The 26555-nt window shown below is 40.7% G+C and overlaps 2 long non-coding RNA genes across 2 annotated transcripts in view; one reads left to right on the top strand and one right to left on the bottom strand.

The window, feature by feature from the left end:
- The window catches only part of LOC106731725 (uncharacterized), a 75705-nt gene extending 72804 nt beyond the window's left edge, over positions 1–2901 (bottom strand). Inside the window, exons 1-2 of the long non-coding RNA XR_003088616.3 lie at positions 2491–2901; positions 1357–1479 (exon numbers count right to left, since the gene is read on the bottom strand). This is a non-coding gene — a long non-coding RNA (uncharacterized LOC106731725). The remainder of the gene's footprint in view (positions 1–1356; positions 1480–2490) is intronic.
- A 60-nt stretch (positions 2902–2961) lies between these two features.
- The window catches only part of LOC142830197 (uncharacterized), a 38876-nt gene continuing 15282 nt past the window's right edge, over positions 2962–26555 (top strand). The window contains exons 1-2 of the long non-coding RNA XR_012905230.2: positions 2962–4038; positions 6881–7052. This is a non-coding gene — a long non-coding RNA (uncharacterized LOC142830197). The remainder of the gene's footprint in view (positions 4039–6880; positions 7053–26555) is intronic.

Raw genomic sequence — 26555 nt, 5'->3', positions numbered from 1 at the left:
GTATGGTACAAATATATGAAAGAAAAATGGGACCATGCTTGAAATAATAAATAAGGAAACTGATATGAGAATGACCACTGTCTTAAGTACATACAGAAATATCCAACTCAACCTATATTGAATTATAATTGATTATCATGTGCTTAATTAATATATAAATCTAAATAAATACATAAATAAATAAATTCCTAGCACCTCTCTTGAGAGTCACAATGCTCTTTCCTTTCTGCCTTCAGCAGGCAAACCCATAGCCTAAGTGCTATCAACTACCTCAGAGGGAGAGCTGAGTCTTCAAACTCATTAGATGAGCCAGGGGTTTGCCTCCACCCTCTGCTCTAAACTAGGGTCATAGAAGAAAACCCAAGGAACTAGGCGAGTATTAAGTTGAATAGATGCTTTGTTGTTTAGTCGATAGCTAGTTTTCCACGCAGTTTTGCTTATCTCACTTTCCTCTCGGGAAAGCCTTTTTTATACGATACATCCTGTTAAGGGCTCTTTTAGCAATTGGAATGCAGCTAGCACCATGTTCATTGGCATATGGGCATTAAATTGCACAGCTAGAACTTTCACTGTCTTGTTATAACATTTTTAGTGCACATCATCAGCATGAATTTTTGCCCTATTGTGTCTGTTTCCAGCATTTCTATGTACTTGGGGATGTGGGTTTATCATCATTTCCACACCTTGCATTTTCAAAGAGCCAATTGTGACTTAATCAAACAATTCACATTTTAACCAATAGGAGTTCCGTGGCAAAATCCCAAGCAATTCTTGTAAACCATGTTATCTTCTTTAATCAGAGGTTTATGGATTGATTTTCTTTGTTTATTGTTTTTGCAGTTGTTTTTAAAAAGAAGCTGTTCTGGAGAAGTGTGTGTAAAAAATGGGTGTACACACACTCAATTATTATTTAGTCCATTACATCAGTCCATAGCATAGTCCTGAATAATGTCCATTGATATTATGACCCCATAATAATGTTAGAGTAATGCATATTAACAATTGTCACTCACAATGGCAAGTGAATGGTAAACCTTTCCACATCTTCATTGGGAATTGGCCCATTAAGGTTATTAATATGAATGTATCTATGTCTCAGACCTACACTGCAGATGTCACCTCACTCTCCATTCACTAAGTACTGCGCACTCCCTCTGACATCACTGGGTGTTCCAACCAAGTGCAGAATACGTTGTTGAAATGACCTTACACCAATGGTGGTGATGCAATGCCATTCATTAGAATGGTATTTGTGGCGGTTCAAGGGTCAGAAGTTTTTCTGCAGAAGCTACTCCTTTCCAGCTATTGTAATGAAACCAGCACTTCAAAATTCTGCTCTCCCATTTTACACCTCACCTGAGCCACCATTCCAGTCATTGTCTTGCTCATCCTCCATTTCTTCACTCTCCATGGTAGTGGGGCTCAGTCCTCAATCTCTTTCTCCATCTTCTTTGGGGCTTTTGAAGAAAATCCAAGATGCTGTGGAATGTTAAATCAGATGCTTCATTGACTAAATAATTTGTAGATAGTTTTCATATTTACACTCGAGTTTCTCTTGCGCTCTTTGTCTCTTTAAAGGAATAATTAAAAACTTCTCTTGCAGGGTTAATAATTTCAAGTCCATCATGCCTTTTTGTACATCATTTCCTCCTGCAGATTTCCAAATCAATGGTTACTAAAGGTTTAAAAAGTGTAATTTGACCTTGGAGTCCATAAACAAATGATTTACAGTTGTTGATATTGTTCTGGGATAACTGAACTTTTGTCTTCAAGCAAATCTAAATTAAAAGATTTGCTTTGCTTTACTTACACTGGGCTAGAGTCTGATGCATCACCTAACACTGAGTAATACCATAACATTCCCCACACCCACCCCTAGCACCTTTGATTTCAAAAGCATTGCCCCAGGAGCTAGGTGCCACTCAGTATGGACAAGGGTATCAGAATGTGTTCCACTGTTACTGGAGAAGGAAAGTCCTTTGTTCTTAAGATTGTGATAATTTGAAAGATAAACCATTTGATTAATTTCCCACTCTTTATGTTCTTTTGCAGAGTAAGTTCATGTAAATTCTTACAATGTGCGTTAAAACCAAATTAAAAAGTACATTTTTCTTTCAGAACATCCCTTTTAGCAGAATCATGGGCACCCTTGCAACATCACACAAGTGTGTATGTTAGAGGCAAACCAAGCAGGTATATTTGAATATGAAAATATATTTTAGTTCTAGACTTGCAAGGGACTATTTTAAACCACAATTAATAAAATAATTCTTTTTAAAATGATCGACTGTACCTTGCTGATGTGTCTCTGAAGCTGAAACTTTAGAACTATGTTTGTTAGCAAGACAACACTAGCATTTAAAGAAGTGTGTCTTGTATCATCGGTCTCTTTTATCCTTTTTTTTTTTGGCATGCTCTTTAGGAAACAGAAGAGAAAGAAAAATATGAAACTGAACACAGCAAATTTAATTATAAAACAAAGCCACCCACCTTGCTTTCAGGGTCAGGAAGTATAATCGCCTCCTTCTGACGCAAGAATGAGTTTAACGGCATATGTTAAATGAACAATTATTTAAAATAAAAGGAAATGACCTTAAAAACAGCTGCTGTATCTCAGACTTTAGAACAGAAAGCACTGCAGAAAAAATATCCCATTCTAGAACTCAGACATGCACACCACCAGAGTTCTCCAGTAACTGTACCCTTTCAAAAACAAAAAGCAATTGCTTCAAGAATATTGCAATACACCTTGTCTATATTTGCTCTCACCACTATCGTCTCTCTCCTCTTGCTGCAGGAGCAGATCAAAAGTCACTGTTAGCTGCCAAATGGTGCTATAAAAGTGTATTTTCCAATAAATGTTTTTACTGAAGCTTGCGAGCACTTCTGCATTAAAAGCCAACTAAGAAGAATAAAAAGAAAATAGCATATTGCAACAGAATAAATTTCATTTTTATTGAAACAGTCAGGAGTCACATGACCAAGCATCTAGCCTTTAGGATAGCAACAGAACTAGCTTGAAATGGTAAAGGAATTAACCAGTCTGCCTCCTCCTTCCACAAAGCTTTTTCGCCTGTCGACGCGTTGCATGTCCATATCCTTTGCGGCGCATCTGTAGAGCTATTAAATTGGATAATCCCTCTGGCCTTTGATACATTTCTGGACATGATTATTTCATTACATGCAGTATATCAGTAGGATCATAATAAAAAGGACTTCTGACAACCTGCCAAGAGTTTTGTGGCCTTGTAAACACAAAAGTGCTCTAATAAAATTTTATTAAGTGTTAAAAAGTCATAAAAAGTGAAATAACATAAACTACAAAATTTACTGTCCTCAGCAAATGCTGAAAATATCGTCCATAGTAAAATTAAATTAGCATGTACTAGACAGAGAAGCAAAGAGAAGAGGGTTTAAAAGAGGATCCAGGAAAAAATTTCATTGGAACTGGGTCCTGGGAATTTAGTTTATGGAGATCCTTTCTTTTTATTGGAGGGAAGGTAGAGATGAATGAATATGCAGATTATGGACAGGGGCGTTCTAAGGTCATTTGTGTCCTGTAGGTTGTCGATACTTTGGAAGAAAAATACATTGCAAGCTTTAATAGGGGGAGGGAGGTGGGAAGTGAGTCAAGTGTGCGGTTGGGGTCCACTAGGGAGCGCTATGGGACTAGGAATCTTTATACCGCACCTAGGGAGGGAAAGGGACCTAAGAGAAATAACCCTAACGCTCAGTAGGAAGCCTCCCTCCCCCCCACATACACACCCCCGTAGAAATTTTATTTACATTTTTGGCGTTTTCTTACAAATCAAAAATGGAGTGAAAAACAATGCTGTAGGGTGGAGCTGACACAGACTTTCTCAGGGGGAAGGGAGAGAAGAGCTGGCTCCTTTGGCTGCAATGGCCATGCCTTTCTCCTGCAACTTTCAGTCCTGCCGCCCAGAGAAGAAAGAGATGCCCCGGGCCCCGTTTCAGCCTCAGGCGCTGTGCTGTCCCCTTGCTTTCCTAGCATTGCCCCGGGCCACTCTGTGGAACCAAGTAAGTTGACTCTTTTGCTTGCATTTGGTGCCCTCGAAGCATCGCCTTGCCGGGCGGCAGGGGTAGGTGCAGGGCGGGAGCTCGGCTGGTGTTTGTAAGAGCTGGCGGGTTCGGACCGGAGGCTCTCGGAAATAGTCCCGCAGTTCAGGGAAATCCACCTACTACGGCCCCTCTCCCACCAGCTGCGGGCGGTGCAGTGGGAGCCACAAACTCCTCGCCTCGCCAAGGGAGCGGCCGCTCGGGGGCTGCAGTAGCGGGGTTAGCCCGGCCCTTGCCTGGCTTAAGGCCCCGGGGCTGGGCGGAGCTGCGGGTTGCAAGGAATAGGGGGTGCTGCGCTGCGGGTCTAAAGCGCTGTGAGCCCAGCCCGCTGCGGCTGGGGGCCTACGCTGCCCCAGGCCTTCCAGTAGCCAACAGCCTCAGTCTGGCCCCTTGTCGGCCGAAAAGGAGCCTTCCCCCTGTGCAGCGGCACCCACAGCCCTTGCCTGGGCCACGTGGAGAAGGTCTGCGGGGCTCCTGAGAACGGGGGAAAAGTCTGCGGGGCGCTGAATCCAGCCTGCAACTGCCCAGCGGCCCCGAAGAAGGGCGACAGCAATCTGCTGGACACTGTCTGGTGCATTGCTCTGCTCACCCGGCTTGAAGCAAACAGGAAGTAAATGAGCAGGCAATGCCAGCGTGTCCTGTCATCGCACTCTCAGCATTTCCTTACTTGTTTTGGCTCCAGTAGGAGTTACCTGAATTTTGCCAGGAGGAAGCCAACATATTCCATTCACACTCACTCCCTAGGGTGCTGGCAAAGCTTCCCAAAAGCGAGTGTGTGTGTGTGGGGGGGGGAGGGGAGTTATAACGGATTCACGGACATTTTTAAAAGTTTCCTTTTTTTTTCCAGCTGAAAAGGATAGTTGATTTTCAGGTGACAGGGCTGATGTTCAAGGCCAAGCAGAGCAAGATACTAAGTTACTCAATGTAAAAGCCTGTTTTGTCTCTGCCGAACACGTGCTGAATGCATGCTGTAAAAGTCTACTAGAAGTGCAGCGCTACCTGTTTGTGGAATAGGCAGTGGAAATATTTGTAAGGAAAAAAAAGTTATACACAGATACAAGTAATCAAGGCCATTGCTTTTATCAAGAAAACTCCACATAAAGTTGTTTTAAGAGTGAGATGAGCATTTATGTAAGCAATTAGGGGTTTTTTAGCAACAGAGGCGTTTGAAGTAAAACATAGTTATATGCTATTATTGTGAGCCATAGAAAACAAGAACTAATGAATAAGTAAGCTGTAGGTACAGCTTTACAATAGTGCTTGCTTTACACCGAATGTTATACATTTGCTAGTTTCCAAAATAATGTAGACATTGATAGTGACTAGAATCATGTGTATACATAGAACCTTCAAGCATAAAATATACATTCCCCGCTATGTTTGAAGGATATAGTAATAGTTTAAAAATCCTAATTTTTGACCCTTTTGGCGTTAGAGATATGAGAATATTATTGTGTGTTTGAAAGTTATATTAGCAGACAAGGAAAATGTCTTTTTATGCAGACAATGTATTTGACTTGTAGCAATAGTCTTCACTCTTGATCTAACATTTGATTTTTGAAATAAGCAATATTAATGTAATATTGACAACTAATTAGCAGCACTCTGTATAGAATATTTTGCATTTGTAAGGGAAGTTAAGAAAATTACTACATCATATAGTCTCTTAATTTAAGATGCCAAATATCTTCTGCATAAAAATGCATATTTTAAATACGAAATCCAAAGAATTATTTTATATACTACGTAGGGACATTTTAAAATTTCTTTTACAAAATGTATCTTTAAGACCAAAAAATATGTGTAGTGCAGCAGGAAAATAGGATAGTCAAGACTTTGAAAATAATATCTGACTAAGAAGTCACTGAGACATATGTGAAGAATGTCTACATGTATATCACTTTGAAAGAATTTTTAAATGAAATGAAGAGGTGTTAAAATTTGCATTACTGGAAGAATCAACCCAGTCTTTAAAATGTTGGAACAATTGCCTTATTGCTCTGATTTCTGAAGCACCCTGAAAAAACTGCTTTGAACTTTGATATGAAGATGTAAACATAATTGTTCTTTTTTAATAAATATTTTCAAATGTCTCATTATATCAACTGATAAAGTATTTGCAATTATTTTGCTTTGCATTCTTTTTAAGGCCTTAATTTTGCCTAAAAATGCATGCAATTAAAACTCAATCATGCAACTAATCGTATTTACTTCAGTGGGACTGCTGACCTGAATAAATACATTACTGGATCAGGGCTTACATTATTTGAAAAACACTTTCTTTAACCTTAAAAAACAACAAATAATCTGGTAGGACTTTAAAGACTAACAAAACATTTAGATGGTATCATGAGCTTTCATGGGCACAGCCCACTTCGTCAGATGACCAGAGTGTTGGTTTCCAGAACTAAAATAAATAGGAGAAAAGGGAGGGAGATGGAGAAGGAAAAAATGATGGGGGGGGGGTGTACAGGAAGAGGCAGTAGGTAAAAAAATATCAAGGGGAAAGCCGAGCTGGAATGTAACAGGAAAAACAAATAGTCTATATGTATTTATGCTGGGTATTGTGAACATGTAATTTTGCGGGTGCAAAGGATTTTTCGAATTGGCTTCATGGAATGCAATATTGGAAAAGTACCAAAGATATGCAAATTAAATCTTAAAACAGGAATTGTAAGTTTAAATGAATTACTAAAAACACAAATAACCATGTGGCAATCCTGAATGCTGCAACTCCTATTTAAGATTGTCATTTCAATCCTGGTTGTTTCAATGCATGAATCATTATATATTTGTTTTATAGAGTGTCAAAGTGTGCAAAGCACTTCACCTGAGACTTGGCTCCTGCCTGAGAGAGTTTACAATCTGAATTGCAGGCATGACACAAGAGGTGAGGAAGACAAGCATAATCAGGGGAGAGGACAATTCTCGCAAGAGGCACTAATGGATCAAATTCTATTATCAGAATCTAAGAGGTGTGTGTACCTTATTTTTCTAGGTTTCTTTAGATACTTAAAGATTTTTAAACAATCCACTACCCAACACTGTCCCATCTCTGATTACACATACCTACATCCAGTGCTTTTTTTTGTGATGGTACTGCCCGGTACGCAGTACTGGCACCGGCACCTCCAAACGCAGTAACAACACCTCCAGTCAGAGCTCAACAACTTTTCCCCTGGAGTACTGGCACCTTTTTATTTTAAACAAAAAAAGCACTGCCTACATCTTTCTGAATTAACCAGTGGCTTTAAATCCTTCAAAACACTGTATTACAGAAACAGATAAGTGAAATCTTGGCTCTACTGAAATCAATGGCAAAATACAGTAGGGCCAGGATTTCACTCATTCCGTGTTAATACTTTACATCACATGTAAGGTAGAGATTTTAAATTATCTTTAAAATAACTGAAATTAACTGTTTTAAAAATTCTAAATGGTTGTTGACTCTTTTTTTTCTGATGGTAATAGGTAATTGAGATAAATGTAAAATATATGTGACCAGTTCTCATAACATTTTAATTTAGTTTGGCTACTGTTTAGCAGTTTAGCTCAAACTCAGTTTAGCAGTTTAGCTCAAAATCTACTGCAGTTGGTCTATTTAACATATGAAAAGCATGTAAATAAGAATGTAAAGTTGATCTAAATTAACTAATCAGAGTATGGGTATTCTAAGTCAAGGATGCTAATTTCATCCACAATTTATTCAGATGTGCAGTACATTAGTACAGGAGACAGGTTACGTAGGAAGAGGTAGAAGTTACTAATGCTTTTGTGTATTTGAGTCAAGCCTTTATTTAAATGTTTTTTCTAATTTTAATTTCCTTTGGGTTTTTTGCAGCAACATAATAATACATATGTAACACTTTTCACCTGATATAAAAAAATCAAATTAGAAAAACACAGCATTGGAGGGTTTTTTAAGTCATTTTCCTTCTACAGCTACTAACATAGACACCTCTTCGCTGACATTTTTCAGGTCCATCGGTCGTTCAGACTGAGATGGAACCAATCTTTTGTATGTCATACATTTTCAACATTAGGATGGTATTTTTAGCCATATTCATCCTGCCCATAGAATGCATTCTCCTTACATGTTTTGTTCCTGTGTAACACCACAGAGTTCCTTGTGTAAACCTTAAATTGCAAAGCTACATTTTCTTCTTTGAAATTCTGCATTGTGTTCACCTTGGGCCAAATTCGTTCTTTCGATATTCATGTACTAATCCCAGTCAAGTTAGCAAGAGCTAAACATGTAGCTACACAGGGGGAACTGAGACCAATATAACTGAAATGCATTAGGGACAGTTTGAAAGGGTTATGAAAATTAGCTGCTGTATATGCTTAATAAAAAGTAGTTTTTTGAGCTGAGTGAACTTGTCTGTAACTCATCAAATTGATTTGAGCCCTTCTCTTTCTCCACATGAAGGGAAAATGGCCTGCAATTGTTCATTTATTTTTCTAAAGTATTTAAACTATCCCCAAATAAATTCCATTTTTATTCACTTTCTTCTCTAATAAGAAAACATCTAAACAGGTTTATATTACATTTGAGATGGTGGGAGAGAGGTTTTCATTCAGGTATAGCACTTGTATATCAAGCTTCAGCCTGACGTGAAATTAAATGGCTAATCTATATATTCCTCAAAAATGTGTGCTTATAAACAATCAATACACCTCTCCTTAACTACAATAGCACTTCTTAGTAGCAATTTAATATATACCAGGTACAGTCCATTAAGCTGGAACAAAAAATACAATCCTGAAAAGACTAGCTTTACATTTTTCTGTGTGTGGGTAATTTTCCATACTACTTAGCTACCATTTTGAAAGCATTTCTTTATGTCCTGAGATTAAAGTGCAACTTAACCATTTATTGCCGGATCACTTAGCTTTCAAAAGTTCCTTGAAGTTTGTTGCCCAGAAGTCTTGGAGCCTTCAATAGAGCCCTTCCTACCAGATAGTCACTGAGATAATTTCATAAAATGTTATCTGCAGCTGTGTGATTCTCAGGTGCAAGTTACAGCCTGCAGATGTCAAACTCATAGTGTTGTTAGTACTATATGCCTAGGTCAAAGAGTCACAAATGAAGGCCTGGAGCCAGACACTCATCTGGATGCAACTGCAATGAAGAAAGTAACTTTCATAATGAAAAACTATGTATCAAAATTCTTGGTTTTTCAAAGCAGAGGCAGTGTGCTTTAAGAGCCTGATTCTGTTCACGCTGAAGTCAAATAAGATTCTACCAGTTATTTCAACATAAGTAAGACATAAGCCTTGGCATTTTATCTAGATTCCAAAGCATAATCAGAATCCAATGTATTCTAGATTCATAGATTTTCTGCAGTCTACCCATTGCTGAAAAACTGTGTGGTAGAATTAAAGCTTAGATTAAACTGTTAAGAGCATGTTGAAGTCAATAGAGCGTCACCAATTTACACTAGCGGATATTTTGACCTTATATTTCCAAACAGCCTTCCAAATATGAACCCAATGCAAATGAGTCTGCAGAATAGTCTGAGAAGTGTGAACTGTGCCTAGTAACTTCAATGCTGTGTTAATTTAGATGCCTAAATAATAATCTTCACCAAGATGGATTGAGGTATCAGGAAAAGATACATAGATAGACTTTGTTCTTTATTCTTTCATTGGAGAACCTGTCTTACATCAACATCAGAACAGATCACTATAATTCTAGTATAGGACTAGGCCATGATATTATAGTTACTTTAAGATTCTGACAGTTCACAGGAAAATACTGCATGTCATGGATGGGTGCATCAACCTTTTCATGGGTGGTGGGTGAAGGTAGAGCTGGGAAAGGCAAGCCACCCAGTCCTGCTCTCAGCCCCATCCCTTCTGCTCAAGCCATGCCCGCACAGAAGCCAAGCCCCATCCCGTACATGGAGCATGATGGGGAGATGCATGGCATGCGGCTCCTGTCTCTCTGGCCATGGAGCATGGAGAAGGCGGGTGTTTGGAAGCAACACTTCACCCCCCAGTATACCTACAGCAAGCATTCTGGGGGAGGAGCCTGGGTGGGGCCAGGCTGGTGGTTTGTGAAGGCAATGCCTTCCCCCATCTATTATACCTGCCGTCCCTGAGCCTTTGAATCTTACCAGTTTTAGCTTCTTTGCCTCAAAACAAGTGCTGTGTCTGAGTCACACAGTTCCAATTCAGACATGAGTCCCCTAAACTAGAGGATCATGGATTTTGGTTCAAATCATCTCTAATGACATCTTTTATGTCAGTAGTTTTCTACCTTTGTAGACTACTAGAGCCTGGTTTGTTGTGTGCATCCCAAGTTTTACTGCACTTAAAAACAATTTGCAAAGTCTGACATAAAAACACAAAAGTGTCACAGAATGCTAGTACTGAAAAAATGCTTACCTGCTTATTTTTACCGTGGAATTATAATGTAAGTTCATTGGAATATAAATATTGTATGTACATTTTAGTGTGATATTTGAGCCTGTTTTTCCTGTGAGTCTTGTCTGAAACCTGAGCACTACTGCTCAGGGCTGAAGTTGGTAACTTAACTTCATGAGGCCCCCTATGGCGTGTGGCCCTGGACATCTGCCCTCCTTGCTACCTCTTACTGCCAGCTGTACACTTGCAACCCCCCCCCCCCCGAACCCATTTCATGACCCCCCTCAGGTTGAGAAACACTAATCTAGAGGATCTGAGCACCCCCGTAAGATCTTTGTGTACCCTCCAGGGGATAAGTACACCTGGATGTGAACCACTGTTTTACATTATGTCAATGTAGCTTCTTAGCTGAGAAGCAGATCATAAAACTGACTTTCATTTTGCTTATTTTTAATACTGGCATAACAAGTGGAAGGAGCATTAAACCCTAGGAAAAGAAAGAAGGGATTTTTTTCTCCCATTACAATAAAAAATACCCCACAAGCTAACTTTGTGAGGCTACACGCCATCCCAAGAAGAGAAGTAGAGCATCTCAGGTTCATAGCATTTTCCACCCTCACTTCATTCTAGGCATTACATTTTCCTTTTCTTGTATTGTCAGCCCTCCAGTCTAGTGAACACACTCTGTATGAAACTCCGAGCAGAATGTCAAAAAGAATTCTCATAATGTATGAGAGCATCATTTTCAGAAGGCTTCCAGCACCTCTTTAAGTCTGAGGTCATGCTCAACCTCAGGTTCCTTAACCGTACCAGCCAAGCCACTGACCAGGCTAGTCCTACTATTTGGTCTCTTTATACGTTCACATTATTGCTCAATAAATTGTCTCGATCACCTCCATGCTCACATACCTGCATTATAAGAAAACTTGACTGGATTTTTAAAGCAGCATGAAGGAATGCCCCTTGGAAGAGCTCCTTGCACACAATTTTATTGTGTGAATAAGGTACCATCCGGTCTTTGCTTACTCTTGTTTAGTGTGTGTGTGCTGTGAAAGCCAGAGCCACAGAAGTATGATGAAGAGCTGAAATATCGCTAATGCCTCCCACAGCTTTAAACCACTTTGAAATTGTAGAGCTGCTATTTCTTTCCTATGATTCCCAAACAACAACAAAAGTAATGGCTGTGTTAAAAGCATCCATCGGGCTATTTAATTGGATAATAGTTGTCTGTGTAATTTCTTTTTCTTCTGGTAATTTAAAATGAAGAGGAAGAAAGCTTGACATTTTCATGAAGACCATAAAATGTGTTTTAGTGTTTTAGTTTAGAGACCAAACTAACTCTACAATATTTACCAGGTGTACATGTAAATATTTTAAAAATACAATAGGCATTTTTAAAAGGAGCTATGTCACCCACTTCAATATGTACATTTGTGGTCATATTACATGTAATATGGTAGATTGCAGGTTCAGTGGTGACAATGGCATTTTTCATTTGCATCTCTGATTCTGTAAGTGTATTACACATATTAATTATATTCTCAGAACATCAGACTAGACAAGTATTTACTCCATTTAAGAGATGGATACAGTGAGGCACAGAGAAGTTCATGGTTAGATTGTACCTGTTTAGCCCAGAAGAGGCTCTCTTGTCATGCTGGAGGTGTGGCTACTGCTATACCCCTTGAAGGGGTTCAGGATACTTCCCCTCGTGTGGCTGGCTAACTGCCAGCTGGTGTGAAAGAGCCAGGTCTTACCTACTCCTCCTTCACTTTTGAGGTGCCCTATAAGGGCTGGGAGTAGACTCTCATGGGTTGTGCCCATGAAAGGTCATGATACCATCTATTCTAAATGTTTTATTAGTCCCTAAGGTGCTGCAAGACTGTTCATTGTTTTTCAGGTTTTTCTGGAATATAAATGGTTTGCCAAGAACTGGCAGAACTGATAAAATACCCAGAATTCCAATACTCAGGCCCCTGCTTTAAACCCCTTTCACAATAGCCCCCTCCCCACAAAGTAATAAACATGAATGGTGCTACTGAGATAACCGTCACCATGAAAGCATGTCATGTCCACTTGAAACTGAGCTCTGCTCATGATAATGTGTATTGCCACAAGATTCTGGGATGATCACAAATTTAAACACAGATCTCTGTGATTTTAATGAGTACATTTACTGTACAGTTTGTTAGATGTGTGAATTATTTCAAGGGAGACAATATGACCTATTGGCTAATGGCCTGATTCTAATACCCTTATATTGAGTTAATATTTACTTGGCAAGTACTCCTAGGCTACGTCTACACTGCCCAGTTGTCTTGCGCAAGAACATATGCAAATGAGGTGCGGTGATGAATATCGCCATGCCTCATTTGCATATGTTCTTGAGCAAGACTGGGCAGTGTAGACGTAGCCCTACCGATTTAAAAAGGCATAAGCCCAGGTTAAGGTGAGCAAGATGTGAGTAAAGGTAGTGGAATCATACACCACAGTGCTGCACTCTACTTGCATTAACTGGGTGCTGCATAACATAGGTTATGTGTGAGTGGATCTTATTGCAGGATTGGAGCCAATATTAATGCACAGTTACTTATTTTAGCTGAAATATTCAGCTACACATTAGCACTGAAAACATATTGAGGTTGTATAATTGCTGTCCCTGCACTCCCATTTTCTAATGTACAATACTATTTATAGTTGTTATCATTCAATGTCAATTAGTAAACTGGAAAACATGGGAATAGCTGTAAAAAAAGTTAATAGCATGGTATGCATGAAAACTGCATTTTGTATCCCAAAGCCTCATCCATTGTAATGTGTTCTTTTCCCCCACCCCCGAATAATAGAAAAAGAAAGCTACTTTAATGCACAGGTCTACATTTAAAAAAAAACCACATAATTTTAAAGTGCAAAATGGTTTGATAATTTTTAATAATGAAATAACTAGCCAGAAAACTTTTTTCTATTTCATTTTTGTGCTTTTATGTAACTTTAATATCCCACATCAATTTAATGTCAAATTCTATTAAAAACATATATTCTCATTTGAGGTTACAACCAGATACATCACAATCCAGAATTAATTTTTTGACCAAGATATAATCCCCTGAAACAGGGTCTAATAATGGAAATGCTGAGACACCTTTAAATGTAGCATCGTGATTGGCATCGCTATCATATTGAAACCAATACACAAATAAACTTAAGATAATTGCTACATAGTTTAAGCAGCAGTGGAGCTGCCATAACTTTTATGTATGACCACATTATAACCTTTAGATAAATTGCTTGATGGAAATCAGCAGTGTAGGGCCAATTTATTTTTGTCTTTCTTAAAAAGGGCTCAGAAAAACATCATTCCTCATCAAATGATCACTGAGAAGACAACTTACAGTAATACATGGAGATAAAGAATGGGCTGAGGGAGGAATGTGCTGTCTTATCAGGATGGGCTCAGTTGTCCCTAGCAGCCAATGTAAAACTGAATAAATATTATAGTAAGTGATTTAATTGTTAATTAACCTGATTGTTACTTTGTCGGGCAAAAATGCTGAAAATTTGCAAACACTTATTTTATGAGGCATTTAACTCGGCAGTGGTGCTGTTCTCTCACATATGTCAATATGCTGAGGAAGCCTACAGTATCTATGGTGCATGTTTCTGTACTGTATATGGTTTTCTGTGGTAGGTCTATCCCTGCTGATCATATGTCATGACAAATTCTCCCTTTTACAGTACAGGGGTTTTTCACTTTAGAGCCACATGAACTGGTTGTATTTCATGATGCGTTGTCTCTAGGGCTTTGTCTGCACTGCATTCCTAGCTTGACTTAAGCTATGCAATTTGAGCTACACAAATTGCATAGCTCATTTTGAGTCAATCTTGAAATAGCTTTATTTCAAAATTTGGCTCTGTCTTATTGGAAATAAATTGCTATTCTGAAACATCCCTTACTCCTCGTGGAATGAGGTTTACAGGCACGTAGGAATAGCGAGCCCTTTATATTTTGAAATAACAGGATATCCTGAAATAGATCTGCAGTGTAGACGTAATCTGGCAGAGGTGAAAGTAAGCTAGTGTGGCACTCCGGCAAGAAGCCGGCCAGCTGGGGCACTTGGCTGCAGGGGGAGGGACAGTGCTCCTAGCCCAGTTCCTGGCTTCCTGAAGGCTGCCATGCTAGAAGCAGACAGACAGGCAGATTACAGGGGCTGGCTGGGGGTGCCCTTACCCCCGCTAGACTGTCCCAATCCTGATCTCCCCTGCTACCATTTTGAGGTTTGGGGGTGGAGGGGATGCAGCTGCCCTTACCAGTCGCTGCGTGGTTTTTTTTCCCTATGTTTGCTGATGAAAACTGGGAGCGAGAGGAACAGCAGGCTCTGCAGTGCTTTGCCCTCTCTCCCTAATCACAGCAAACACAGGGGAAAAAATCCCACAATGATAAGTAAGCACAGTCCCCCACCCCCATAGCACCTGGCCCTCACTAATCCCTACACTCCCAGCCCCTGCCTTGACTTCCTCCACCCACAGCCCCCTGCCTTGAGCCTCCTGCCCTGAATCCTGCATTCCTACACTTCCCCTCCTCTGAGACCCCCCACTCCCTGTCCTGAGCCCCTCCTCATACTAGGGATGTTAAATGTAGATTAATCGGCTAATTGAATCGTTGATGCAATTCGATTACCCAATAAGGGCCAGGGCTGTTGCTACATTACAAAGATGAAAGCACTGCGGGGAGCATGTGGCCAGTAGGGGATTCAAGCTGGCCCCTGCTAGCTCCATGCTCCACGCAGTGTTTCAAAGCAGCAGCTCTGCATGGAGCCTGGGGTCATCGGGGAAGTCCCCAGATGGCCCTGGGCTGCACTCAGCGTTTCAAAATGGCCTAGGCTCCATGAAGCGCTGCTGCTTTGAAGCACCCTCTGCTCATCTCACCCTTGTTGCCTTTTTCTGATATAGGCGGGGGGGGGGGGGGGGGAACGGGAGAGGGAGAAATGGAAGAAGGCAAAGAAAGCTGCACTGGTGAAAGTGTCCTTATACACAGGACTTGATTGTATTATTCCAGTTTTATAAAGAGCTAGTTCCATTAAGAATAACAGAGCTACACCCATGTCAAGATGGATTCATGCAGTGGTAGATCTGGGCCGTCATTGCTACAAACAAAACAGCTATTTTTTTCCAAACAGAAAATCTTAGACATTCAGGTAGGGAGATGTAGTTCAACCATAGAAGGGCATTGCTCCTTGTCCACTCTCAGAAATTGCTCAGATCATTGAGGAGAGACTCCCGTGTTCTATACACACAACTGGCCCCGGCTTTTAATGAGTATCGTCATTCCTCACTATGGCTGTGTCCAGACTCAGGGGTTTTTCCAAAAAAAGTAGCCTTTTTTCGAAAAAACTTCACCTGCGTCTAGACTGCAGCCGCGTTCGTTCGAAATTAAATCGAAAGAACGCGGCTTTTCTTTCGACAGCGGTAAACCTCATTTCACGAGGAAGAACTCCATTTTTCAAAAGTGCTCTTTCGAAAAAAGGCATTCTTGAATGCCAACAGGGCTTTTTAGAAAGAGAGCATCCAGACTCACTCGCTGCTTTCTTTCGAAAAAGCGGCTTGCTTTTTCGAAAGTACTGCTTTCAGTCTAGACGCTCTTTTTTGAAAGAGGCTTTTTCGAAAGATACTTTCGAAAAAGCCTCTTTTGAAAGAGGCGTGCAGTCTAGACATAGCCTATCTGTCATGCTACTACTGCTGCTCGTATCCCATCAGCACGCCACAGAACATCGTTCCTTCTCTCAACGTCTTATGTCTCATCTGGTCATAGGCATCTTTCACATGGCCTAACGGCAAAATGCCATCATTCATCCATTCTAACGTAATCACTAGTTAATTCTAGTTAATTCTCATTTAGAATATCAGATCCCTTGGGTCACTGAGGGGTGAGAGTGTGAATTGTAAGACTGGGAAATGATCTGCTCCAGTGACAGGATCTGCCCCAAAACAAAAGGAGTCCTTATTAGTAAATAACACATATAACTCACATAATACTTTTCATTCAAGGATCTCAGAAGTGTTTTATCACAATTCATTCCCCCAACAGACCTGTTAAGATGAGTATGCAAAAAGTAAGTGACTTCTCTGGGGGTTTGATTCACGGCAAGATGTCATGTAAGTCTTCTCTGATCTACCCCACTTTGAAATGGGAGGAGTTTAAGGTGTGCTGTGAACATTTTGGTACACATTAGCAGGGTCCTAATGGTGCACAGTAGGCTAGACTTACATCCCTGCTTGCCACTAAGTGTGTATGTAGACAAAGACTGAAGGTCATGTGCAATTCAGAAGCATAACTTTGGAGTCCTACCTTGCTATCAGACCATAATACCTTCCAAAAATGCTGAAATGTTTTGGAATGTTTACCATAATTTTCACCCCCTTTATTGAGTTTCAGATATAAAAATATTAAGTCTTATTTTGATAATCAGTAATAAATATTCTATGTGGAAGTTAATTATTGCGGAAACTAATGAAAAGAAAAAATATTGGTTATTTATCAATATTGAAAGTAGCTGCTTGGGCAACATTACATTTCTGGGGAATCTGGTCTGGTTTGCACTCTGAGGACAAATGGATTCTTGTAATGTGTCCACTCTGTACAAATACCATTATGTTCCTTTCATTCTTATAGTGCCATTGGCTCGTCATTCTGCTTGTACAGAACACCATTTTTTCTGCTAATAGAGTTAGATCGCAGATGTGACCACTTCATGCTGAAGCACTGAAAGCCTACTGGGTGAATCTGCTGCAAGTGTCTTATAGTTGTCCGGGCCTGGGTCACACAGATTCAAGTTGTGCTGCTATTTCCTGTGGGGAAACCCACAAAAAGAATGCTTGTCCAGTTACACCTCACTGTAGTCAGCACAGTTGGAGGGAGGGTATGTGTAGCTTATTCAACTGATATGTTCTGCTCAGCAGAGTGGATCTGAACTCTGATTTTCAATGTTTTGTCAGTACACACTTGCCATTTGATACACAGAATGGATCTCAAAAGGAGCAGGTGAAGTTTGTCTTTGGCTTGACAACAGTAGTATATCTGGATTCACAATTTGAGAAAACAGCTAAGATCACTCATCTTGGTAGACTTTGAATTGGAACAAATAACCTGATAGTATGGAGATCCCACATGGAGGTCTATAGTATGGAGGTTTATAATGCACCATTATTTTGACATAACTAACGTTATGTCAAAATAATAATGTGAGCGTCTACACAGCCATTCTGTTATTTCAAAATAATTTTGAAATAACAGACTACTTATTCCAAAATCTATAATCCTCATTCCACAAGGAATAATGCCTATTCCAAAATAGCTATTTTGAAATGAGGCCTGTGTAACTGCTGCTATTTCAAAATAGCCCCTCACCAGGAACATTCTAAGTTATTCCTCCCCAGTGCCTCCTGGGTCTCTAAATTGAGATAGCACATGGACATTAGGGAAGCCTGCCTCAGACTAATTATGAGGTTTCCCTGCTGTATAGACGTGTTATTTCAAAATAAGCTGAAATAGCTTATTTTGAAATAAACGTGCAGTGTAGACGTACTCATACTGTTTAGGTCTTCTAAAAAAGAAACCAACGTGTCTGATGAAAATGTACAACTTCTCAGTGCAGCTGAGCAGGAGTTCTCAATGGTTGAAGGGTGAAATCTTTGGAATCCTCTGTAAAACTGATGCAGATTGGAGTTTGGGGACATTGTGCAATTCTCCAAAGCATCTTCAAATGACACCAGGCAGATTGTTAGCATGAAAACATCTATTGAAAACAGAAGTGAAAGTACCAATGTATACCAGATAAACAATCTAATCAAATAAGGACTTGTGAATGAAAGGAAAGATGATCCAGCCTGGAAAGTGGGATACCTGGATTCAATTCCTAGTTTGACCATAGATTTCCTTTGCAACCTTGGACAAGTCTTAGCTTCTCTGTGCCTCAGTTCCACATCTGTAAAATGGAGATGATAGGACTTCCCTACCTGACTAGGAAGGAGAGATACATTAAAGATGGTGAAGTGGTTAGATTCTATGGCGATGGGACTATATAAATACTTGAGGTAAAGAGTTCTTCATTGATATACTTTTGATGTGCAATTTGATTAGACTCAAGAGATTGGCTGGTGTGCAAACCTGATGCATATCTACAGTATATCAACCTCTTTTACTGCATCTTGATTTTGGTCTGTTCTCCCTGTCACCTGAGGGTGCACTCATGAGGAACTGCAAGGGGTTTAAGGAACTGTTTGCACTGTAAACATGGCAGGATGGGGGATCAGAGGGAGGAGTCTGTAATAGACTCATGGACTTTAAGGTCAGAAGGGACCATTATGATCATCTAGTCTGACCCCCTGCACAGTGCAGGCCACAGAATCTCACCCACCCCTCCCAGAATAATCCTCTCACTTATAGCTCAGATATTGAAGCCTTCACATACTTTGAAGACCCCAAGATGCAGAGAATCCTCTAGCTGTGATCTGTACCCCATGCTACAGAGGAAGGCGAAAAACCTCCAGGGCCTCTGCCAATCTACCCTGGAGGAAAATTCCTTCCCGACCCCAAATATGGTGATCAGCTAAACCCTGAGCATGTGGGCAAGTCTCATCAGCCAGACACCCAGAAAGTTCTCTATAGTAACTCCTATCATCCCTCCATTGACCTATTTCCACTGATAATGAATGGACAATTAGTTACCAAGATCATGTTATCTCATCAAACCATCCCCTTCATAAACCCATCTAGTTTAATCTTGAAACCAGATAGATCTTTTGCCCCCATTACTTCCCTTGGAAGGCCGTTCCAGAACCTCACTCCTCTAATGGTTAGAAACCTTTGTCTAATCTCAAGTCTAAACTTCCTACTAGCCAGCTTATATCCATTTGTTCTTGTGTCCACATTGGTATTAAGCTTAAATAATTCCTCTCCCTCCCTGGTATTTATCCCTCTAATATATTTAAAAAGTGCAATCACATCCCCCCTCAGCCTTCTTTTGGTTAAAGTAAACAAGCCAAGCTCCTTGAGTCTCCTTTCATAAGACAGGTTTTCCATTCCTCGGATCATCCTAGTGGCCCTTCTTTGTACCTGTTCCAGTTTGAATTCATCCTTCTTAAACATGGGAGACCAGAACTGCACACAGTATTCCAAATGGGGTCTCACCAATGCCTTGTATAATGGCACTAACACCTCCGTATCCCTACTGGAAATACCTCGCCTAATACATCCCAAGATCGTATTACCTTTTTCAAGGCCATATCAGAATGGCGGCTCATGGTCATTTTATAATCAACCAGGTCCTTCTCCTCCTCCGTTACTTCCAACTGATGTGTCCCCAGCTTATAACTAAAATTCTTGTTATTAATCCCTAAATGCATAACCTTACACTTCTCACTATTGAATTTCATCCTATTGCTATCATTCCACTTTACAAGATCATCCAGATCTTCCTGTATGATATCCCGATCCTTTTCTGAATTGGCAATAGCTCCCAACTTTGTGTCATCTGCAAATTTTATTAGGACACTTCCACTTTTGGTGCCAAGATCAGCAATAAAAAGATTAAATAAAATTGGCCCCAAAACTGATCCCTGAGGAACTCCGCTAGTAACCTTCCTCCAACCTGACAGTTCACCTTTCAATATGACCCGCTGTAGCCTTTAACCAGTTGCTTATCCACCTCTCAACTTTCATATTAATCCCTATCTTTTCCAATTTAACCAATAATTCCCCATGTGGTACTGTATCAAATGCCTTACTAAAGTCGAGGTAGATTAGATCCACTGCATTTCCTTTATCTAAAAAATCTGTTACTTTCTCAAAAAAGGAGATCAGGTAGGTTTGGCACGATCTACCTTTTGTAAAACCATGTTGTAATTTGTCCCAATTGCCATTAGCCTCAATGTTTCTAACTACTTTCTTCTTCAAAAATTTTTCCAGGATTTTACATACTACAGATGTCAAACTAACAGGCCTATAGTTACCCGGGTCGCTTTTTTTCCCTTTCTTAAAAATCGGAACTATATTAGCAATTCTCCAGTCAAATGGTACAACCCCTGAGTTTAGAGATTTATTAAAAATTTTGCTAATGGACTTGCAAGTTCATGTGCCAGTTCCTTTAATATTCTTGGATGAAGATTATCTGGGCCCCCCGATTTACTCCCATTAAGCTGTTCAAGTTTGGCTTTTACCTCGGATATGGTAATATCTACCTCCATATCTTTAGTCCCATTTGTTAAGTTACCATTATCCCTAAGCTCTTCATTAGCCTCATTAAAGACTGAAGCAAAGTATTTGTTCAAATATTGGGCCATTCCTAGATTATCCTTAACCTCCACTCCATCCTTAGTAATTAGCAGTCCTACTTCTTTTTTTGTTTTGTTTTTTTTTCCTATTTATATGGCTATAAAACCTTTTACTATTGGTTTTAATTCCCTTTGCAAGGTCCAACTCTACCTGACTTTTAGCCTTTCTCACTTTGTCCCTGCATGCTCTAACCTCAATAAGGTAGCTTTCTTTACTGATTCCTCCCATTTTCCACTCCTTATATGCTTTCTGCTTTTTCTTAATCACCTCTCTGAGATGCTTGCTCATCCAACTTGGTCTAACACACCTGCCTATAAATTTTTTCCCTTTTCTAGGGATACAGGCTTCTGACAGCTTCTGCAACTTTAACTTAAAATAATTCCAGGCCTCCTCCACTTTAAGATCCATAATTTCTTTAGTCCAATCAACTTCCCTAACTAATTTCCTTAATTTACTAAAGTTAGCCCTTTTGAAATCAAAAACCCTAGTCTCAGATTTATTTTTGTTTATCCTTCCATTTAATTTGAACTGAATTAGCTCATGATCACTTGACCCAAGGTTGTCTCCTACAACCATTTCATCTATGAGGTCCTCGCTACTCACCAAAACCAAATCTAAAATAGCATCCCCCCTTGTTGGTTCAGCAACTACTTGATGAAGGAATTCATCAGCTAACACATCTAGGAAAATCTGAGCCCTATTATTATTACTAGCACTTGTTCTCCAGTCTATATCTGGAAAGTTGAAATCTCCCATGATTACGCAGTTTCCATGAGTATTTACTTCATTAAAAACATTAAAGAGGTCTCTATCCATATCCAGATTGGATCCTGGTGGTCTATAACACACCCCAAGCACTATCCCAGGGGAGGATCTGATAGTTTTCTTCCCCAATGTGATTTTTGCCCAAACAGACTCTGTCTTCTCCATTCCATCACTTTTTATTTCTTTACAATCTACCTCATCTTTAATATACAACGCGACTCCACCACCTTTACCCTTATTTCTGTCTTTCCTAAACAGCACATACCCTTTAATACCTGTACTCCAGTCATGCCTAGTATTCTACCATGTTTCTGTTATTCCTATAATATCTGGTTTCACTTCCTGGACCAATAGCTCTAGTTCCTCCTTTTTGTTACCTAGGCTCCTCGCATTGGTGTACAAACATCTTAATTTTTGCTGTTTGGCCTCATTCACATTCTTTACCCAATTAGGCACGGACGTTATACCTCCAATATGACCTATTAGACTAGTATCCACCCCACCCTTCCTCATGTTCATTCTCCTACCCCCAGCTATATCCTTTCTTACTTCGTTTTCCTCCCTCTCAGTGTTAAAATCTGGCGTAGAGATTACCTGGGCATCTCCCAACCGTCTCCTCCAAATTCCTAGTTTAAAGCTCTCTTAATCAGTTGAGCCGGCCTCCATCCTAGAAGTCTATTTCCCTCCCTACTTAGGTGAAGTCCATCTCCAGAGAACAGTCCTCTGTCCATAAATGCCTCCCAGTGACCATACATCCCAAAGCCCTCCTTATAGCACCACTGCCTAAGCCATCTATTGATCATCATAATCCTGTCACATCTTTGGGTATGTCTACACTACATGCCTCTGTCGGCAGAGGCATGTAGATTTGCTTATTCAGCAAAGGTAAATGAAGCCGCGATTTAAATGATCGCAGCTTCATTTACATTTACATGGCTGCCGCGCTGAGCCGACAAACAGCTGATCAGCTGTTTGTCGGCTCGCCGCTAGTCTGGACGTTCCCCCTGTCGACATCAAAGCCCTTTGTCGGCAGCCCCGGTAAACCTCATTCCACGAGGAATAATGGGGCTGCCGACAAAGGGCTTTGATGTCGACAGGGGGAACCTCCAGACTATCGGCGAGCCGACAAACAGCTGATTAGCTGTTTGTCGGCTCAGCGCGGCAGCCATGTAAATGTAAATGAAGCCGCGATCATTTAAATCACGGCTTCATTTACCTTTGCCTACAACCCTAATCTACATGCCTCTGCCGACAGAGGCATGTAGTCTAGACACAGTCTTTGTTGCCCTTCTCTAGGAACAGGCAGAATCCCACTAAAGATCACCTGAGCCTCAATTTCCTTGAGCATCCTCCCCAGCCTAGCATAGTCTCCCTTAATTCGTTCCAGCGAGAATCTAGCCGTATCATTTGTTCCTACATGAAAGATGATCAATGGATTCCTTCCTGCTCCCTTAATAATCCTCTTCAACCTCAGTTCCACATCTCGTATCTTAGCACCTGGCAGACAATACACCCTTCTATTCTCTGGATCAGCTCTGGTAACAGGCCTATCTATTCTTCTCAATAAGGAGTCCCCAATCACATAGACCTGTCTTTTCCTAGGGACAGTGAAATTCTCTGGTCTATCTCTAGCGTCCTCTGGCTGCAAGTCCTTGCCATTCCTATTTTCCCTTGTAATCCTCTTTAACCCATCCTGTATCCTCCTAATGCTCATTATTGGTGTTGTCTCCATTAAGTCTTCCCCTTTATCTATGGGACTAGCCACTCTTCTCTTCTTCCTCACCCTTCCATCTTCATGATCTACCTGCTGTTCCCCTTCTTCATTCTCCAGCTCCACATACCTGTTCTTGAGCTCTATTTTTCCTTCACTGACCCATCTTTTCCTCTGCCTGGTTCTCTGAGTCACATGCTTCCACTGTCCATTTTCTTCGCCCGGCAGTCCCCCCTCTGAGGCCCTTGATCCTGCTTCCATCTGCATATCTAAACTTTCCCCTTCAGCCACGTCATGCCTTTGCCCCATCATCTGCTCAAACCCCCTTCTAAACTCAACCAGAGTTTCTACCTGCATCTCCAGTCCTCGGATCTTTTCTTCCATCAGCTCGATCAGGCGGCACTTCATGCAAACAAAACTCCTTTCAGGTACCCCCTCCAGAATCATGTACATACCGCAGCTACCACATCCAATCATCCTCCTTGTGTTCTCTACTACTTGGGCCATGGCCACTAATGCCTCTATGTTTTATCTACTTTCTCACCAAAATCCTATTAGTCCGGTGAACACAAAAACAAACCAAAACACCCCCTCCACAGCAAAAACAAACTCCAAACAAGTCCCACAATCCAAACTCCCTTTACAAACTCCCAGTCAAACTCCCCTGTTTACAGCTCTGTTTGCTTGGCTCCTGTGCCGCTGCAGCTATCTGATGTGTGTATCTAGTCTAAGGTGGGCTGACATGTGGAGTTCCACTGGAAAGAGTGTAAGTCAAGGTCTGTCACTTGGAAGGAGCATTCCTGGGAGAGACCAAAGGTGCAGCTCACTCCTTAGCCATCCCACTACATATTAAGGAAAATATATAAGAAAGAACAAATATATATCACCACCATAAAAGGGAAATTACAGAATTACAATGGCCTCTCTTTTCAGTGAAACAGCTATGCACATCACTGCCTATAAACCATTCCAGAGAAAAGGCCAATATATATCTTTTGTTGCTGGCAGGGATGAGTTAATTAACAGAAGATTGAACATCAAACACTAAACTTAGTACGTTGGTAAAAAATCTTGGCACATACAAATTAGCTCTTAATTTCCCCAACCAATCATGTTGCTTTGCTCCCTTCTGTCCCCATCCTCCCTTTCTTTGTCCATTGTCTGTTTAGATACCAGTTCTTCACAGCAGGGATCTTGTCAGATGTGTCCATAAAGCACCTGGTACACTGTCAGCACTATACAAGCAGTGGTGCTGGAAATAGAGGTGCTGGGAGTACTGCCACAGCCCCTGGTTTGAAGTAGTAATACTGTAATGAACACTAAATATGTGGCTTCCATCATCAGCACCTTTACTATAAAATTATTCCAGCATCCATGTATACAAGTAGTAGTTAATAAATAAGTTATTATTAATAATAATAATAATAATAATAATAATAATAAAATAAATATTAAAGTAAATAATCATCATCGCCATTATCTGTATGATGCTTACTCAGCCCCCACCTCACTGTAAACCACTCTAAGCAGTACTATTACTTTCTCATTTTCATAAATACCAAATCCACGCACAAACTTTAGGGTAAAGATCTATGTTTCTTTATTTATTACACTGTATTTGACAGGCAACAATAATTATAACACACCATCTCCTCCATGCTGTTGCTGCATCATGACACAGTCATTGAGGCACAAGTGCTTTGAAATGTGGATGCTTCCAAGATATTTCATGCTTGTCAGGTTGGCAACATATTTGTGCTGCTGATGAGATTAGTCTGAGCCACAAAGCGTTAGAAGCCTTTTTCTGTTTACCTTGCCAGTACATTTCTGACCAGCTGTTCTACACTAGGAGATGTTGATAAAGCAAATACACAAATTGAAATTGGCCATAATAGTCAAGGTCATTCAGGGCCTAAATCTGTTCTCTTCTACCCAGAGTTTACAGTAGCAGTGGTGTGACCTACTCATATTTCCTCAGAATAGTTGAAATATCTCTCTGGATGTTCCAAGCATATCTACTCTGTGATGGGGTGTCTACCCCACGCAAGACATGAAGGGGTTAAAGTGGTAAGTGGGGCAATTAACTCCCAGGCTGCACCTGGAAGATGAGCCAGGGAGCAGGGATTAATTAGACACCAGACTTAGCTGAACAAGTACAGGAGGGGCTTGCATAAACCCCAGGAGCTGTGAACAAAATGGGGGCTGTAGAGGAAGCACTTGTTTGCTGGGAGCTAGTCCCTCCCTCCCTGGGAGAAGTTTGGGCTGGCAAACCAGGAGGGTAGGAAAGGCTTAAAGGGTCAAAGAAGCAAGGTAGGCAAGTGCAAGTCTTGGTTGCTGATCAAAGGGCCCCCAAGCTGCAACCCAGGTTCCTCTACCAGCCACAGAAAATGTGACATAGAACAGGCAGAAGACCTGGCTGAAGGGCTGAGTTATGCAGAGCAGGCTGTGGTTCCTGGAGTGAGAGGGGCTGCAGCATGAGAGAAGACAATGGGTGGAGAGACAGCCAGAAGGAGGCTATAGACCTAGAAAGAGTGGCCAGGACAAGGCACCCTAGGGTGTGTCTAGACTACACCTCTCTGTTGACAGAGAGATGTAGATTAGACACATCAAAATTGCTAATGAATCAGGGATTTAAATATCCCACGCTTCATTAGCATAAACATGGCTGCCGCTTTTTTTCTAAACAGAGTTTTTTTGAAAAAAAACAGCAGTCTAGATGCGGATCTGTCGAAAATAAACCCTTTTTCGACAGATCCTGTATTCCTCAAAAAATGAGGTTTACAGGATCTGTAGAAAAAGGGTTTATTTTCGACAGATCCGCATCTAGACTGCCGTTTATTTCAAAAAAACTCCATTTCGAAAAAAAGCGGCAGCCATGTTTATGCTAATGAAGCACAGGATATTTAAGTCCCTGCTTCATTAGCAGTTTTGATGTGCTTGATTTGCATCCCTCTGTCGACAGAGGGATGCAGTCTAGACGTAGCCGAAGGCTGTGTCTACATTGGCACCCCTTTCCGGAAAAGGGATGCTAATGAGACCAGTCGGAATTGCAAATTCCGCGGTGGATTTAAACATCCCCCACAGCATTTGCATTTACATGGCTGCCGCTTTTTTCTGGCTCGGGGTTTTGCCGGAGAAAAGCGCCAGTCTAGACGCGATTTTCCGGAAAATAAGCCCTTTTCCAGAAGATCCCTTATTCCTAGAATAAGGAAAGTAGGAATAAGGGATCCTACTTGAAAGTAGGAATAAGGGATCTTCCGGAAAAGGGCTTATTTTCCGGAAAATCGCGTCTAGACTGGCGCT

The sequence above is a fragment of the Pelodiscus sinensis genome, chromosome 7, assembly GCF_052426305.1.
Source record: "Pelodiscus sinensis isolate ZL-2025 chromosome 7, ASM5242630v1, whole genome shotgun sequence".
Lineage (NCBI taxonomy): Eukaryota > Metazoa > Chordata > Testudines > Trionychidae > Pelodiscus > Pelodiscus sinensis.
This window is presented reverse-complemented; position numbering and strand designations above follow the sequence as displayed.